The 16,125-nt window shown below is 37.7% G+C and overlaps 1 protein-coding gene across 1 annotated transcript in view; it reads left to right on the top strand.

The window, feature by feature from the left end:
* The window catches only part of LOC150102424 (26S proteasome non-ATPase regulatory subunit 8-like), a 97,270-nt gene that overhangs the window by 25,382 nt on the left and 55,763 nt on the right, over window positions 1-16,125 (top strand). The window lies entirely within an intron of this gene.

Raw genomic sequence — 16,125 nt, forward strand, 5'->3', positions numbered from 1 at the left:
ATCTTCAGGACTGGGGTAAGGTGGTGTAACACCAGGAAGACTCCTTGCAAAGGTGGAGCAAGCTACCAACACTCCTATCTCAGTATCTCCCATAATGCAAAACACATCTCCTTGCAGATATGTCTAATGTTATGCATTAAGGGAAGGGCCACTACCCAGACTAGTTTCGACCTTTATTGAGATCTCTTCGGTGGGAGCCAGGCCCAAGTGGAGATACCAGCCAGAAGCGTTAGCAAGGTCATCTCTACCTAGATAGCAGTGTTGGTAGCTTGCTCCACCTTTGCAAGGCATCGCCCTGGTGTTGCACCACCTTACCTCAGTCCTAAAGATACTTTCAGGTGCAAACTTTGTTTGCTCACACTTGGATAAAGGATTAAACTAAATTTATTATATTCTAACTAAGTGAAAAATAAACTTTCAACATCTTTCTTTAAATCCAGAGTAATTTATTAAAAAGGTGGCACACCATTTGGCAACTCCTATAGGTAGAGATGACCTTGCTAACGCTTCTGGCTGGTATCGCCACTTGGGCCTGGCTCCTACTGAAGAGACCTCAATAAAGGTCGAAACTAGTCTGGATAGTGGCCCTTCCCTTAATGCATGGCATTGGACATATCTGCAAGGAGATGTGTTTTGCATTATGGGAGATACTGAGATAAGAGTGTTGCACCACCTTACCCCAGTCCTGAAGATACTTTCAGGCACAAACTTTGTTTGCTCACACTTGGATAAAGGATTAAACTAAATTTATTATATTCTAACCAAGTGAAAAATAAACTTTCAATAGTCATAGCATTGCCAGTTCTCTTGCACATTCTCGCAAAACTCAAGCTGATATCCCATCTAATCCCATAGCTGTATTTACATTGAGATTCTGCAGTGTCTTAAGAACCTTCAATTCATCCACCTCTGTTCCCACATTAGTGTCTGTCACATAGGTTAAAGAAGTAACCTCACTAGGAAGATATATGCTTGCAAAGTGGTCACTCGATAACTTGAGTATTTTATCCAATTCCGTCTCCTTGTGACCATCATCACTCATTAAGGTTAATCTTCCGTAGTCATTCTTCCTCTTACTTGCTATATAACAAAAGAACTATTTGGGATTTCCTTTGCCTTGCTTAACTAAATTCTTCTCATAATCTGATGTTGCCTTCCTTGCCATGCTGGTCAACTTTCTTGCCTGAGCTTGTACTGTTCGTGAGTTTGTTGGTCTTACTTAATGATGTTACTCATCCATTTAACTCCTATATGATTAACCCTCCTTATCTTAGGTATACAACAATTTAATATTGCATCCTCTAGATCAGTGCTTCCCAAACTTCTGGATGTCAGGGTCCCCTTTGGAAAATGTAAATATTTCACGCCCCCCCTCGAAAAAAATCGTAATATAGACATATATTATTATGATATTTATTGTATTTATGTTCAATACAAAACATACACAGCGAATATTGCAAAAATCATGCAAATATTACATTTTTAGCATCTTACATACACATTTGACATGCCGCATTATCTCATATTTTTATATGGATAGATATATTGTTATTGTACATGTGCAGTACAAGCACATGAAACGTAAAACGATTAGTAATAAAGAAAGAATTAAAAACATGAAAGAAGTTTAATGTGATGGATGTGTTTCACTACTACTACACAAAAAGTCAATATCAGCTTAGATTTCTGCTTTGAAATGAAAGTTATATGGATAAGCATATATTTACTAATATTCATTAACCCCTTAACATACCAATTAAAAATCAGAAAGCGGTCATTTTTCTGTCAATGTTTTGGGCGAGGGTGATTTGCTGGATCAAATTCATCATTATTTGAAAATAATGATGAATTTGTGCAAATGCAAACAAAATAGCCGATACATGCCGTTGGCAACTTTTCTCGGCTGAAAGGATTTGGGCCTAGCATATAGGGCCTGTTCCGGCCTTAGAAGTCATCGTTTAAGAGGACGTCCTGGTTTTATTTTTCCTAATGGCTTGTACTTCAAGGCTTGTTTTGGTAATCTTTCTGTTTTCATTCTTTGAACATGTTCCATCCATTTATGTTTATATTTTTTAATTTTTTCTATTACTGGTTCTTGGTTTAATTCTTTCATAATATCTTCGTTTCTTTTGTGATCAAATAGGGTATACTTTGCAGTTTTTCTCATAAACTTCATTTCTGCTGTTGTTAATCTTTGTTTGTCTTTTTGTTTTATTGTCCAGATTTCGCTTCCATACATTAAGACTGGTAGGGCTAATGTATTGTATACTTTTAGCCTGGTTTGTTTTTGAACTAGGTTTGGTTTAAATATAGAGTTAATTACTCCTGTTATTTTTAAATATTTTGCAATTTTTACGTTTATATCTTTTTCATTTTCATATGTGATCATACATCCTAGGTAGTTAAATGAATTCACCTATTCTAAGATCTTGTTATCTATTACTATTTTAGTTCTTGCTGGATCTTGTCCTTTAAAGGCCATAGTTTTTGATTTTTCCGTTGATATTATCATACCATAATCTTTGGATATCTCATTTAGATTTAAAATAGCTTTCTGTAAGTTATCTTCAGAATTTGTAATTATTATTTGGTCGTCTGCAAAGAGGAGAGTGTTTAAGTTAACTGTAGGTGAAAGTTTAATTCCTTGATGTAAATTTTTACTCCATTTTATTATTATTTCATTTAAGTAGATATTAAAAAGAGTTGCTGAGAGGGGACATCCCTGTCGGACCCCTTGGTTTATCTCTCTTGTATATGATAGCTCGTGATTTAATCTTATTTGTATTTGATTATTTTCATATATACTTGTGATAGCTTTTAGGATATTATTTGGTATTTGTCTTTCTTTTAATATGTTAAACAATATGTTTCTTTTAACTTTGTCAAATGCTTTTTCAAAGTCAATAAATGCGATATGTGTTTCTAAATTATATTCTCTTCTTTTCTCTATTATTAATTTTAGGCAAAAGGCTGGGTCTATACATGATCGTTCCTTTTCTAAATCCATTCTGTACTTTTTATTATTATTATTATTTCGGGCGACTCCAGGAGTCCTTAGACTCATCGAGGGAGGTCCTAAACATCATGTCCACATAACTATGCGATTACATTCTCACAGTATCTATCATACCTTGTCTTGAACTTGTTCACCGTCATAGCACCCACAACAGACTCTGGCAGCTTATTCCACTCATTTACCACTCTAAAAGTAAAGAACCCAGCTCTAACACCCCTGCTAACCACACTCTTGCCCAGCTTCCATAGGTGTCCCCTAGTTCTCCCACCACCAGTCCTGATCTCAAAAATATCCTCTGAATTAATCCTATAGAAACCCTTTAGCAATCTGTATGTCTCAATCATATCTCCCCTTTTCCGCCTTTCAACCAATTTCTGCAACCCACAAATCTTCAACCTGTTCTTATGGTTCATTCCATAGACCTGTTATCATCTTAGTCACTCGCCTCTGGATCCTCTCCACCTCCTCCCCATCAAGAAGGAACCGAGGTGACCAAATCTGGGCACAGTAGTCGAGATGAGGTCTTATCAAGGCTCGGTACAGAGGTACAATAACTTGCTTGTCTCTGCTCGTCAAGGTATTTTTCAACAACTACTTCTAGAATAAAGTTTTCGGAATATTTCATTAGTTTGCTATTTAAGATTCTGCTGTATATTTTGTAACAGGAATTTAGTATACTGATACCTCTATAGTTTTTAGGGTCATCTCTATTACCTTTCTTAAAGATAGGAATCACAATTGCTTTTTTCCATTCTATTGGGGGGATACCAGTTGAGTAAATTTTATTTAAAAATAATAAGAGTCTTTCTTTGATTCTTGTTCCTGCGTATTTATATAATTCTGAACCTGGCTTATCTTCTCCAGGTGATTTTCCATTTCTGGTTTCTTTCAGGCTGATTTCTAATTCTTCTTCAGTTATTTCCTTTTCATTTTTGTTAATTGTTTGCCAGTTGACTTTTTTAAAATATTTGTCTGTCCACAGTTCTGTGTAGTAATTTAGAAATTCTTCTAATTTCAAATCAGTGTTTAATTTTATGTTTTCTTTGGTATCTGCATTTAGGTGTTTCAAAATCTTATATATGTTGGGTCTTATTTTATATAAATCATGTTCTAAATTAGAAACAAATTTATTCCATGATTTTCTGTCTTTTTCTGACCTCTCTTTTAGCTATGGCTCTTATTCTTTTATATTCTATTTCATCTTCTAATCTTTTACTGCTTAACCATTTGTGTTAGGCTTCTTTTTTCTTTTTGATTATTTCTTTGATTGTATCATCCCAGATCTTCAGTTTTTTCTTTTATTGAATTTTTTGGTCTTTCCTAAGCTTTCATTTGCTGCTGCATTTAGTATCGTTTTTATATTAAGCCATTCTATTTCTATTTCTTCATTTTGTTTTATTTTATCTAGATATTGATTAATTCTTTGTTCATATAGCCATTGTGCATTTGTGTCATTCAATAGTCTAGTTTTATAAACAAATGTTTCAATTTTTCTTTCTGTTCATGTTACTTGTAGCCATTTAGGTGGTAATCTTAATTTTATTTTAACAAGAAAGTGGTCACTGCTTATTTCATATCCTCTGTGAACTCTAACATCTAGTGAAAATTTTGATGTCTTTTCATTTAATATGAAGTAATCTAATATTGATTTCCATCCTCTTGCTGCCCAAGTATATTTATGTATGTCTTTATGTTTATAGAAGGAATTCATTATTTTTAGGTTATTATAAACTACAAAGTCAATCAATTTTTTGCCATTTCTGTTTAGAGTGTGTTCTCCATGTATTCCTATATTATTATTAATTTTCGTGTTTCCAATTCTTGCATTTAAGTCTCCTGCTAAAATTATGTAATCATTTTTATTTATTTTATTATATATGTTTTGTAGCTGATTATAAAAATCAATATTATCCTGTTCTCTTCCTTCTTCTGGGGCATATAAACCAATTATTGTTAAATAGTCTCTATCTATTTTTATTCTAGCTTCTATTATTCTTTCATTCCATAATTTATAATGTTTTAACTGTTTTGAAAGGGAGTTATGAATCCAAATCATGACTCCTGCTTGTGCTCTTTGGTCTCTGTCGACTCCACTGTATATCACATTAAAATTTTCAGTTCTCATAGTTCCTTTTAATTTCTTTTTTGTTTCAGTGATTACTGCTATTTTAAAATTTCTTTCATTTAATAACTGGTCTAATTCTATTTCTTTATATGCTATTCCTCTTACATTCCAGTTTGCTATGTGTATTATATTTTGTCGTTTCCATTTTCGTTTTACCTTTTTCATTCCAGGGTCGTTTCCCATAAATTCAGTCCAATTATCTTTTTCTGTCAGCTTACAAGTAGGATTATATTCTCCATGTCAGGGGACTAGCCTGATGATGGAATCGTTCAGTGGTAGGGCTGCTACCTCAAGGCTTCTGAACTAGCCTTCTTCCGAATTTAAACCCATAGGTGGAATAGGGTATATTGAAGGGGAAAAGAGTAGATTATAGAAGAATTATAGTAAGGTTTATAGAGAGGGCATAGTTGTAAGGCCAGAAATGAAAAGACCCCATGACCCTCGAGTACTCTAATAGCATAAGGGTCATAAAATAAGAAGAGTTGGCTGATAAGGCCTTATAGGAAAGATTAAAATAAGTGAATCTTCCTCAAAGTAGAAGAAGGAGAGGATAGATCCAGTTAGGGGTCCATGGGAGTGCCCCTTCCTTTACAATCAAGACGATTGCCCCATATGGCCCTGTTGGTCCACGAGTCCTTATTCAGTATATTCGGACCACCCCACCATATACACACACACACACACACACACACACATGGTGGGCTCCCCTATCCGCCACCCAGGGGACGCGCTCTCTAGGGGTTACAGGGTCCCTGGAGAGTGTATTTATATGTGAAACCAAAATTCAAAATCAATTTTGGTGCAATAAACAAAAGATGTGTCACAGACGTCTTTGTATGTTAAGGGGTTAAGTGTCGTGGCACTCAATGAATCTTCTAATACGCAGGAAGCACAATTTGTGAACCTGCACCAATGTGTGGTTTTTTTCCATTAAAATATAAAAAATAACAAAAAAATAAATAATAAATAATAGAAATTCAATACGTTTCTTTTAAGATTAAAAAAAATCTACTTAGTCTTAAAACATTTTAAATTTGTTTTCATTATTTCACAATCCCCCTCAACGAAACCTGCGCCCCACAGTTTGGGAAGCGCTGCTCTAGATGACCCTTAACTATTATATATCCCATGCACTGTAACATCCTTACCCTGCAGTGTTTTATGCCATGGTACAGATTTAAACTTCTTCTTAATCTTGTCATAAACACCTGCCTTGTAGTTCTGCATATACCCTTTTTTTGACAGAATATTCCTCATATTTTACAATCTCCCAAGTCATGACTGCATGTTCATTTTGGTTATATATAGCTCTTCTGATCCTATGACCAGGTCCAGTACTTTCCTATTCCCCTCCATCACATGCTGCTTTTTAAGTGATTATCTCTTAGTAAGTCGATCATCCAACTTCTTTTGTATGGGCTCGATATAAAAAGTAGGTGTATAAATTTTATTTCCTTCTTGTCATTGATCTTTCTTCCATTCAATCTATATCTCCATAGTTTGAAGTCCCTCATAATAATTACTTGACCTGTACTCATTGTGCTGATTTGGTGATGCATGTCTTCCAGATCATCCATGAAACTCCCTGGCCAATAGCAACAACCAACTGTATATTTTGTTTTACTGGCCACCAGACTGCTTCAAATGAACAGCCACCCTCCCATCTATCTCTTATTCTTTTTGGCTGCAATTCATATGCTATCATCAGCAGTACCCCTGCTCCATCATATCTTCTCCATCTTCCTTGAAAATACTAAACCCTTCACATTCTATCCCTGTAACTACATCATTTGCTATTAGCCAAGTCTCAGTAATTAATTCCAAAATCTCCTTCTTCCTGATACTTCTGGCATTGGTATATAGAAATTGCAGCATCCCTTTAGGGCCTCCTACCCACCTTTGCTTTTTGAATTGACTACTATTCAGTATTTTTGTGGGAAAGATTATATTCCTCACTTGGTCATTCTCACACTTACTCACTTCATGGGTGCCTTTACACAAACTCACTTGTTCCATCCTAATTATTTAAGCTCCCCTGAATTTGCGCTTCAGCATGCTTGGTGGACAACCCCCCCCCCCCCTCTCTCTCTCTCTCTCTCTCTCTCTCTCTCGATATCTAACACCAAAACCATTTCGATGCAATCCATCAGCATTGTACAGTCCTTCTCGTCAAACACAGATCTACAAATCTTACATCATTCCTTTTGCACAATCTACGTATAGACCCACTAGCTATCAATGCCCTCCTCAGTTCGTTCACACTTTCATTATCTACTCCCCTGATCGAGTCTCTGTACATAATTTTCACCTTAACTTGCCACTTCTGCAATTTTTTTAATGCTTTGTCCTATGAAGGATAACATTCAAGCGCCCAGTTTCTTTATTAATGTCCATTTTGTTCTCTTCTGCTTTCACTGCTGCACATTCGTTTCCAATTTTGAACTTTGCTTCTGCATCATTTTGGAAGATGAGGATTGAGTATTGTGTCAAAACCCTGGTTGGTTCTTTATATTTCTTACTGGCTCTGCAGATGCCTTCTAGTTATCTAGATTTGACCCTTCAATGACCATAAAATTAGGCAAAATAATATTATTATTTACTAATTCATGAAAAATACAAAAACTTATGAAATGCAAGGTTCAAAAGAATGAATGACAGCGAAAATTTGATGCAGATTCAAAAAGATCAGTTGGTTAAGTGAAATGGATGCGGAATGAAGTTAAGAGAATTCGATATATGTATGGAAGAGTGAACATGATGAAAACAAATAATGTTGGTATAAAAGAGGTAATAAAAGACTCACAAGTGGCATATGGTGATTCAATTATTAAAGGTGTGCTGGACAAGAGGATGCATAAAGTATGTTTTACTGGCAGTAGAATCAGTAGAGTGATTGAGGCATTAGATATGAGAAGGCGAACAAAAGAGTCGATAGTTGCAATAGGTACAAATGACTTGACTGCAAACAAAGAACATGTCAGACTGGATATCAGGAGATTGTTGAGACTGATAAAAGAGAATAATGTGATAGGAAAGATAGTAAGCATGTTGCTCAGGTATGTGAGATGAGGTGGAGAGCAAGGATTATGAATTATATGTTAGCAGAAATGTGTGAGAAGAAAGGAGTGCAGCTTGTTAATGTGTTGAATGAGTTTGAAGGACAAAGTGAACTGTATATAGTGATGGATTGCATTTGAGAGACTTTGGTGTGAGTCACCTGGAGAGATTGCTGCTGGAAGGTAGAGAAGTGAGTTCAGAGAATGATTCTGATCAAGTGGTAAGCAATGTGGAAGAATGGGAGAGTAAGACAGGAGAGATTGAAGTGGTGCTTGTGAATGAAGAAGTGAGTAGCATGAGTATAGAGAATAAGAGAACAGGTGTGCAAAACAGGCAGGGAAATGGGGAGGCTCCGGGTGAACTGCGGAAGGAAAAAAAAGGGAAAAAACACTAGAAAATTATCCAAAAATCTTTTCCTAATTAAAATTCTTTTTTTTTTTATGTTGTGTCGTGTCTTCTATTTCTATACTACTTATGAATTAGCAGTCACATAAGGTGGGAATACCGTATAGCTCTTGGGAATCACGGCCACTGTGAATGCAAGGCAAACGAAGTAGTGCTCAGACAGACCAAGCGCTACTTTGTTTGCCCGAGCTGGGCCAGAGGAGATCACGGGTATCATGTATTGGCAATCGCTGCAGATGCTCAGTTATAGGTCGTATGCGATGCGTCGTGTGTATTCTCACATCGTCTACTCAACTTGCCCCCAAGATTAAATCCTGAGTGCACCACTGGATACAGGAATAAGCTGCTGTGTTTGTGTACAAATGCTAGAAGTGTAAGAAACAAGGCAAATGAAATGGTTGCATTAATAGAGTCTATTCATCCAAAAATTATTGGAATAAGTGGGACGTGGTTAAATGAGGACAACATCCTGACAGGAATAGAGATGGAAGGTTATGATGTGTTTCATGAGGACAGAGAGGATAAAAAGCAAGGAGGAGTGCTATTGATGATAGAGAAAGAGTTATGTCCATACAAAGTAGAGATGTAAGAGGGAAATTGTGCCAGTGGTTTTGAGGCAGTATGGTGTGAGATAGAGGTGAATAGAATGAAATACTTAGTTGGATGTTGTTATAGACCTGGTAATGTGGATGGTAGTGACTATGAAATGTATAATCGAATTAGCAAAGCAAATAAGAAAAGTGTGATTATTATGGATGATTTTAACTATGTCAATATAGACTGGGACGATGAGATATTAACTGGAAGTAAAGAAAATGAGTTTCTTGAGTGTTTGAGAGACAACTGCCTCAGACAGTATGTAACAGAGGACACACGAGGATTAAGAGTCTTGGATGTGATCATCTCATAAGAGGATATAATTATAAATGAGGTGTCAAATCACCCTCCAGTTGGTAAGAGTGACCATGAACTGATTACCTGGGAGGTTGCCAGCAGTGTGAGGACCTCTGTGAGAAAAGGATATATGTGAAACTACAAGGCTAGTGATTATGAAGAGCTCAGGAGACAGCTTGCAGGTGTAGCATGGAATGAGGAGTTAGCTGGAAAAGAGATCATTGCAGCTTGGGGATATTCAAGAACTATCTAGTAGAAGCAATGTCTAAATGTATTCCAAGGTCATAAGATTAAATAAGGTAGGTGTGAAATGGATGAATGGGAAGATTAAGCATGCGATACAGAGAAAAAAGGCATTATGGAGGTAGCTTAAGAGAAGTGGTAATAACCAATTCCATGAGGATTACAAAGACCATGGAAGGAGGGTGACTTGGTAAGGATGGCAAAAGTTAAGTATGAGCAGCAGTTAGCTAATGAAGCCAAAAAGAATCCTAGGGAATCCTTTTGATATGTAGCCAGCAAAAAAAAAAAAAAAAAAATGATATAAGGACAATTGTGGAAGATATAGTGGAGATACTTAATAAGCAGTTCATAAAGGTCTTCTATTCTTGTGAATGTGACATCATGAAGAGTTTGAGAGCAGTTGATGATGGGGAGGAGAGACTGACTATAAGTGAGCAAGAGGTGTATGGGGAATTGAACAAACTTGATATTAATAAGGCTGTGGGACTTGATAATATATCACCACATATTCTGAAGGATTGTGCCTCTGCCTCGACATATCTTTTTAATGAGTCTTGCACTGGCTCAAGTTCCAAAGAAGTGGATGGAGGGCAAGATCATGCTGCTTCCTAAAGGAAGTGATAGAACTTGGGCATCAAATTATAGGCCTATCTGTGTGTCAGGTATTGTGGTTAAGTTGTTGGAGAAGCTGGTGGGAACTAGGATCCAGAAGTGGGTTGACAGCAATGATATTATCTTTGGTGGACAGCATGGATTTGCTAAAGGGAGGTCATGTTTTAGTAACTTACTTATTGCAATAAAGTTATGGCTTCCTTGGACAGAGAGGGATACATAGTACTGTACTTAGATTTTGCAAATGCTTTTGATAGATTACTGCATGATAGGTTGATAGTCAAACTTGAGCGGATGAGGTTGGATATGAGATTATTGCATTGGATCATGCGGAGGACACTGACTTATAGAAGTAAGTCAGTATCACACATGGACTTCTGTCCACAGATTTGGTCACCTGGTTTTCAAAAGGACAAAGAGATGTTGGAAGGGTTGAGAAGATGCTGTTTACAGTCTAATGGATAGGAGGAAATAGAGGTGATATGATAGAGACCTACAAGTTAGTAAGGGGTTGTTATAGGATCAATGTTGGAGAGGTTTTACAGAAAATGGTGGGAGATCAGGGAAGAACCAGAGGACATGTATAAGGAGGTGTGAGCAGGGGAATGAGAGGCAGGTTTTTTGCATGCACAGATTGTGAATGATTAGAATGCTTTGTCTGAGAGTGTGGTGTCTGCAGAGAATTTGAGTGTGTGTTTTAGGCACAGTATGATGAGCTATGTGTGCAAGAAAAGGACCTGCTCAATGAGTCTTTGACTCCATGGGGGTCTGGGGGTAATAATAATAATAATAATAATAAAATATTCACATGGTCAAATTTTTGGATGGCAGGTTCAGTAAATCAAAACTGTAGGATTAATTCAATTTTGAATTTTGCACAAAAAAAAAAATGTTTAAAAAATAATGACCATTGTTGTCTGTCAACTGATCATGACATTAATATTTATTTGTGTAATTTCAAAAGAATAACTCTTTTATCATTGAATTTATATAAATTTAGAAATATCTATTTAGTGAGAGAATGTATAAATTGTATATATATATATCCCTTCTCTTCCCCTTATCATACTAATCATGCCAAAATATCACCTATTTCATTTATTCATACAGTTATTTTTTACTCAGTTCAAAAGAATATTTTTCTGGACTCGAATGCAGTACAAGCCAAAAAGGGTTTATGCATGAAGTCTCTTCACAGCTAGGCTACTTTTATATAGAGGCTGATGATTTCGCATCTGTTGCCTTGATATCTAATAGTGAAAGCATGCATCCTTTCAGATATTATAATGCGATGCATTATTGAAAGGGTCACTATCCAGACTGATTTCAAACTTTATTAAGGTACATGGAGTGGGAGGATACCACTCTCCAAAACTGAGTGATCTCCAGAATCACGAAAAGCACAGTGACAGTCATAAACCTACCAGTGAGTAGAAGTGCTCTATTCCCAAGGAAGGAGCAAGCCCAAAGACAAACATTAAACGTCATCATTTGGAGCCAGATCAGGACAGAACGATACTAGTTTGATGGGCGAAGCATTAATTGCTTTTGATATTCCCCTTTGTCTGAGAAGGAAAGTTCTTTGAGTGGAGAATTATTGAGTGGAGTGGATTAGCTGTGTTCAGCTGAGCATAGAATTGACTTGGGTATTTTGTAATTGCAGAATTCTGCTTCATTGTAGTCTGAAACTTGCTTGATCAGCGGGTTCAGATGATTATTTGTCTTGGTGAAGAACTTTACTTCTAGGTCATGGAGGGGGGGGGGTGATGTAGGGAATGTTGACTTCTCTGTGAACCTAGGAGTTTCTGATAAACCATGGGGCATCTAAACTCATTCTCAGGCATTTGTTCTGTATTCAAGGTATGGCTCCATGCAAGAGATGCATAAGTGATGACTGGGCGTATTACCATCCTGTCTATGAGTAGTTTGTTCTGTGTTCAGTTTGCTTTTCCTGTTGATCATGAGGTAGCGCTGTGCAATTACTTTGGATGTCTTCGAGCTTATGTGTTTTATATGACTGGTAAATTATAGTTTTTTGTTGAGCATTATGCCGAGATATTTGACTTCACTCTGCCATGGGAACTTAACTCTAGTAGATGTATGTCTTCCTTGGTCTGAAACTTCTTTCTAGTGAACAGTATGACTGAACTCTTCTATGGATTTGCTTGGATCCTCCAGTCCATCAACCATTTCTCTAATGTGTGAATATTGCTTTGGAGTCTTTTGATGTCTAGTTTGGGGCTGAGAGATCTTGCTAATAACGCAATATCATCTGTATAAAACAGTGATTGTTGAGCTTGGGTTTTGAGGGATATCAGCTATGTAGATAGAAAATAGGAGGGGCGGGGAAGTGAGCCCTGTGGCGCACCTGCCAGGACCTTGCGTCTGGTTGACACAGTTTCATTTATTTTGACTTGCATGAATCTGTCTTTGAGGTATGAGTGAATTATTTTTACTAGATTAGTTGGTATATTGAATGTGATGAGCTTGTAGAGAAGACCCTGGTGCCACACCTTATCAAGAGCCTTCGCAGCATCTATAAAGACTGCAGCTGTGTGGAGCTTCCAGTTGAAGCCTTTGGTGATGAATTCGACCAGTCTGTGAATCTGTTATACAATAGTGTGGTTTTTTTCTGAATTCGAACTGCTCATTAGGAATTATACCTAGTTTATCCGTTTCTGATTGAAGCCTTGTAAGGATGACTTTTTCTGCAATCTTTCCAAGGCTGGACAGAAGACATAGATCTGTAGCTTTCGGGGAGCTGGGTGTTCTTTCCAATCTTTTTGATTGGAGTGATATCTGCCATCTTCCACGTTAAGGGAAAATCCTTGAGTCTGAGGACGGCATTGATTATGTTGACTAGATGCACAATGGCTTTTCTGGGGAGTAGTTTGATTATTTTGTTTGTGATTCCATCTGGACCTAGAGCCTTATTGTTGTTCAGGTGGGTTATGATATTTATAACTTCTGCTGGAGAAGTGGGTGTGACAGGTTCTGGGTCATCCTTTTGTTGTGTTATGGCCTGCTTGACTCGGCGATGAATCTTGTAGATAAGATTGATGTTAAAAATTTTCATAAGAGGGATTACATTGAGTTTTCAAACTTTGTTAGCTTGGATTCCCAATCTTGGTTTCGATGTTTTTGGAGAGCTTTACGGACTTGTCTGTTTAGTTTATTCAGATTTACCATATCTTGTGGCGCTATTGTGTTATGGTACCTCTTTCTGGCTTTGTTTTTCAATCTGATTAGATCCATGATTTCCTCGGGGATCCGACCACTAGGCTGAAAGACTGTAGATTGGGTGACTGACTTTATTGCTTTTTTGATTTGACTGGTTAGGTTGTTTACAGCAAAGTCTATTTCCTCTTTAGTGTGAATAACAGGGACTGGGCCAATGTGGTCAGGGAGAATTCTGGAGAGCTTGTCCCAAGATATGAAAGAGTGCGGAGGGGAGAATTGCTCTTGTGTACCGAGTTTAAGCAGAATGGGGTTGTGGTTGGAAGAAAGTTCATTTAATGTTTCCAACTGATACTGATACTGGTATCTGATGTTTTTGAGGATGACTATGTCAAGTACATCTGAGCTGTGATGGGTGGGCTCTGTTGGTCCGGCTACAACAATAGAATTTTGTTTTGAGTAATGGTTTAGAGTTCGACCTTTGTTGATTGTGGAGCTATACCAGGCTGTATGTTTGGCATTAAAGTCACCAGCCATGATGATGGAGTCTGTGAAGCCAAGAATGGTGTCCAAGTCAGATACCAGTAATGGAATGCCGGGTGGATTGTATACAGCATAGATTTTGATACTGCCAGTGTTGGTATGAACTTCAACACCTGTTATCTCTAGGTTTGTGGATTGGTCAGAACATTGTGGCTTAGGTAGTTTTTAATGTATATGGCTATACCTCCTCCACTGCTGGTGAGTCTGTCTGTTTTGTACATAATATAGTTCTGTAATTTGGGGTTATTAGCTAGCCTAAGATGTGTTTCATTTACTAATATGTCAGGATTGTGTCTGTGAGTGAACTCTTGCAATTCCAGAATTTTGTTACTCAGTCCATTTGCATTCCATGCAGTGATCATGAGAGAGTTGAGATGGAATTTTCTTTTATTCATTATTGGGGGCTGTCAAAATTGAGTGAGTACCTTGTAGGAATCTTTTTGTGGAGGATGGCGAAGGATTTGTCATGCTGAATTCTTGTAACATGGTAGCTAGTGAGGCAGTTAATACTGATGTTAGATTAGAGCTTATTTGTTCATGGGATGGAACAGCCTTAGTTCGCATGGCCTCTGCATAAGTTTTGGTCATTGCTGCAGTTTGTTTTCTTTCCTGAGTTGTCGAGCTGGAGATTATTTGGACCGGGGTGCGACCTGCACGACTGCCTTGAGCCTCGCTGTAGTGTGTTGGAAGGGTAGTTTTTTGCTGACTGCATTCTTTGGGTGTGTAATGCATCCCTTGTAGTTGGCAGGGTGAGGTCCTCCACAGTTGATGCATTTAGCTTGTGTGGATCTTGGCTTGGTGCACATGATGGTCTGGTGGCCCTCGCCGCATTTACAACACATGAAATTTGCCTTGCAAAGTTTTTGGGCATAGCCAAACCTTTGGCACCTATGGCACTGCCCAGCTGACGACTTTTTCCTTAGTGGCTCACTAGAAATTCTGAGGCCACAGATTTGGTCAGTTCATATATCTTTTTCTGTGCCTTGTCAATTTCTACGAGCACCAGTGGCATTGGCCGTTTATCTGATCTGAGCATCCTGCTCACTTTTACTGGGGTCAAGCCCTGACTCATAAGGTCAGCAGTGATTTCTTCAGAGGTGACACCTTTGGTTACCCTGCGAAGTACTACCTCGAGATTCTTTTCACTGGGTAAATCAAATGTGTGATAAGGAAGACTTTTGTTATCCATTAGTTTTGTCATTTGTCTGTAGCCAGTGACTGAGGCTGGCTGGATTTTGACTCCATCTTGATTTTTAGCCCAGTAATATGAGATTTTATGTTCCCTAAGAGCTGATGTGAGTGGCCCATTTGTCCTTGTACCTTAGCATAACAGGTGGAACCTTTTCAGTGTTCCTTGGGACATCTGGTGTTGGTGAGTCTTCATCCTTCTGGTCCTCTGTAGTTCTATGTCTTTTGTTAGAATGCTCCCCCCTGTGAGTTGTTTTGACAGAGGGATTTTAGTGACAGAGCAGTAATGAATTCTTCTTGTGATATCTCCTCCTCCTCTCCATCCTGATCATTAGTTTGAATGTACTGCTTTATATAAAACCCGGCCAGTCAGATTCAAGCTTGCCTATTATGAGTTTCAGTAGCTCTAGGGACTGCTCCTTATTAAGGATCTGGATTTGCTCCTTGATGCTTTCCATATCCGAGCAGCGATCTCCTGCCGGCAGAAATTTTTTGACAGCAGAATATGTAATCCCGCAGGGCTAGGGGCCTGCCAGCAAAAATCCTCGTTGCAGGTGGGGCCTGCCAGCCATTTGACCTCTTGCATGTTTCATGCAGAGGGGGAGACAGTAGGAATCAAACTGTGTCAGCACCAGTGCAATGTGAGATTTCTGAGAAACCTTGTATGCAATCTAATCAGGCTTAGATTGCATTCTAAAATAATGCATCCGTTCTCATCCACACTCACTCTGAGAGAATCTGGTTGAATTGATGTAGAAGTCATATTTCCCATATACAAGTAATAAAAAGGTGTATCATCTTATTATTAAAATATCTAGATTAGAGACAGATGAGAAAGTTTTTTTTCACTTGATTACAAATTAAA

This window comes from Typopeltis vanoorti, chromosome 10 (genome assembly GCF_054136105.1).
Source record: "Typopeltis vanoorti isolate ZY-2024b chromosome 10, IOZ_Tvanoo_1.0, whole genome shotgun sequence".
NCBI classification, from domain to species: domain Eukaryota; kingdom Metazoa; phylum Arthropoda; class Arachnida; order Uropygi; family Thelyphonidae; genus Typopeltis; species Typopeltis vanoorti.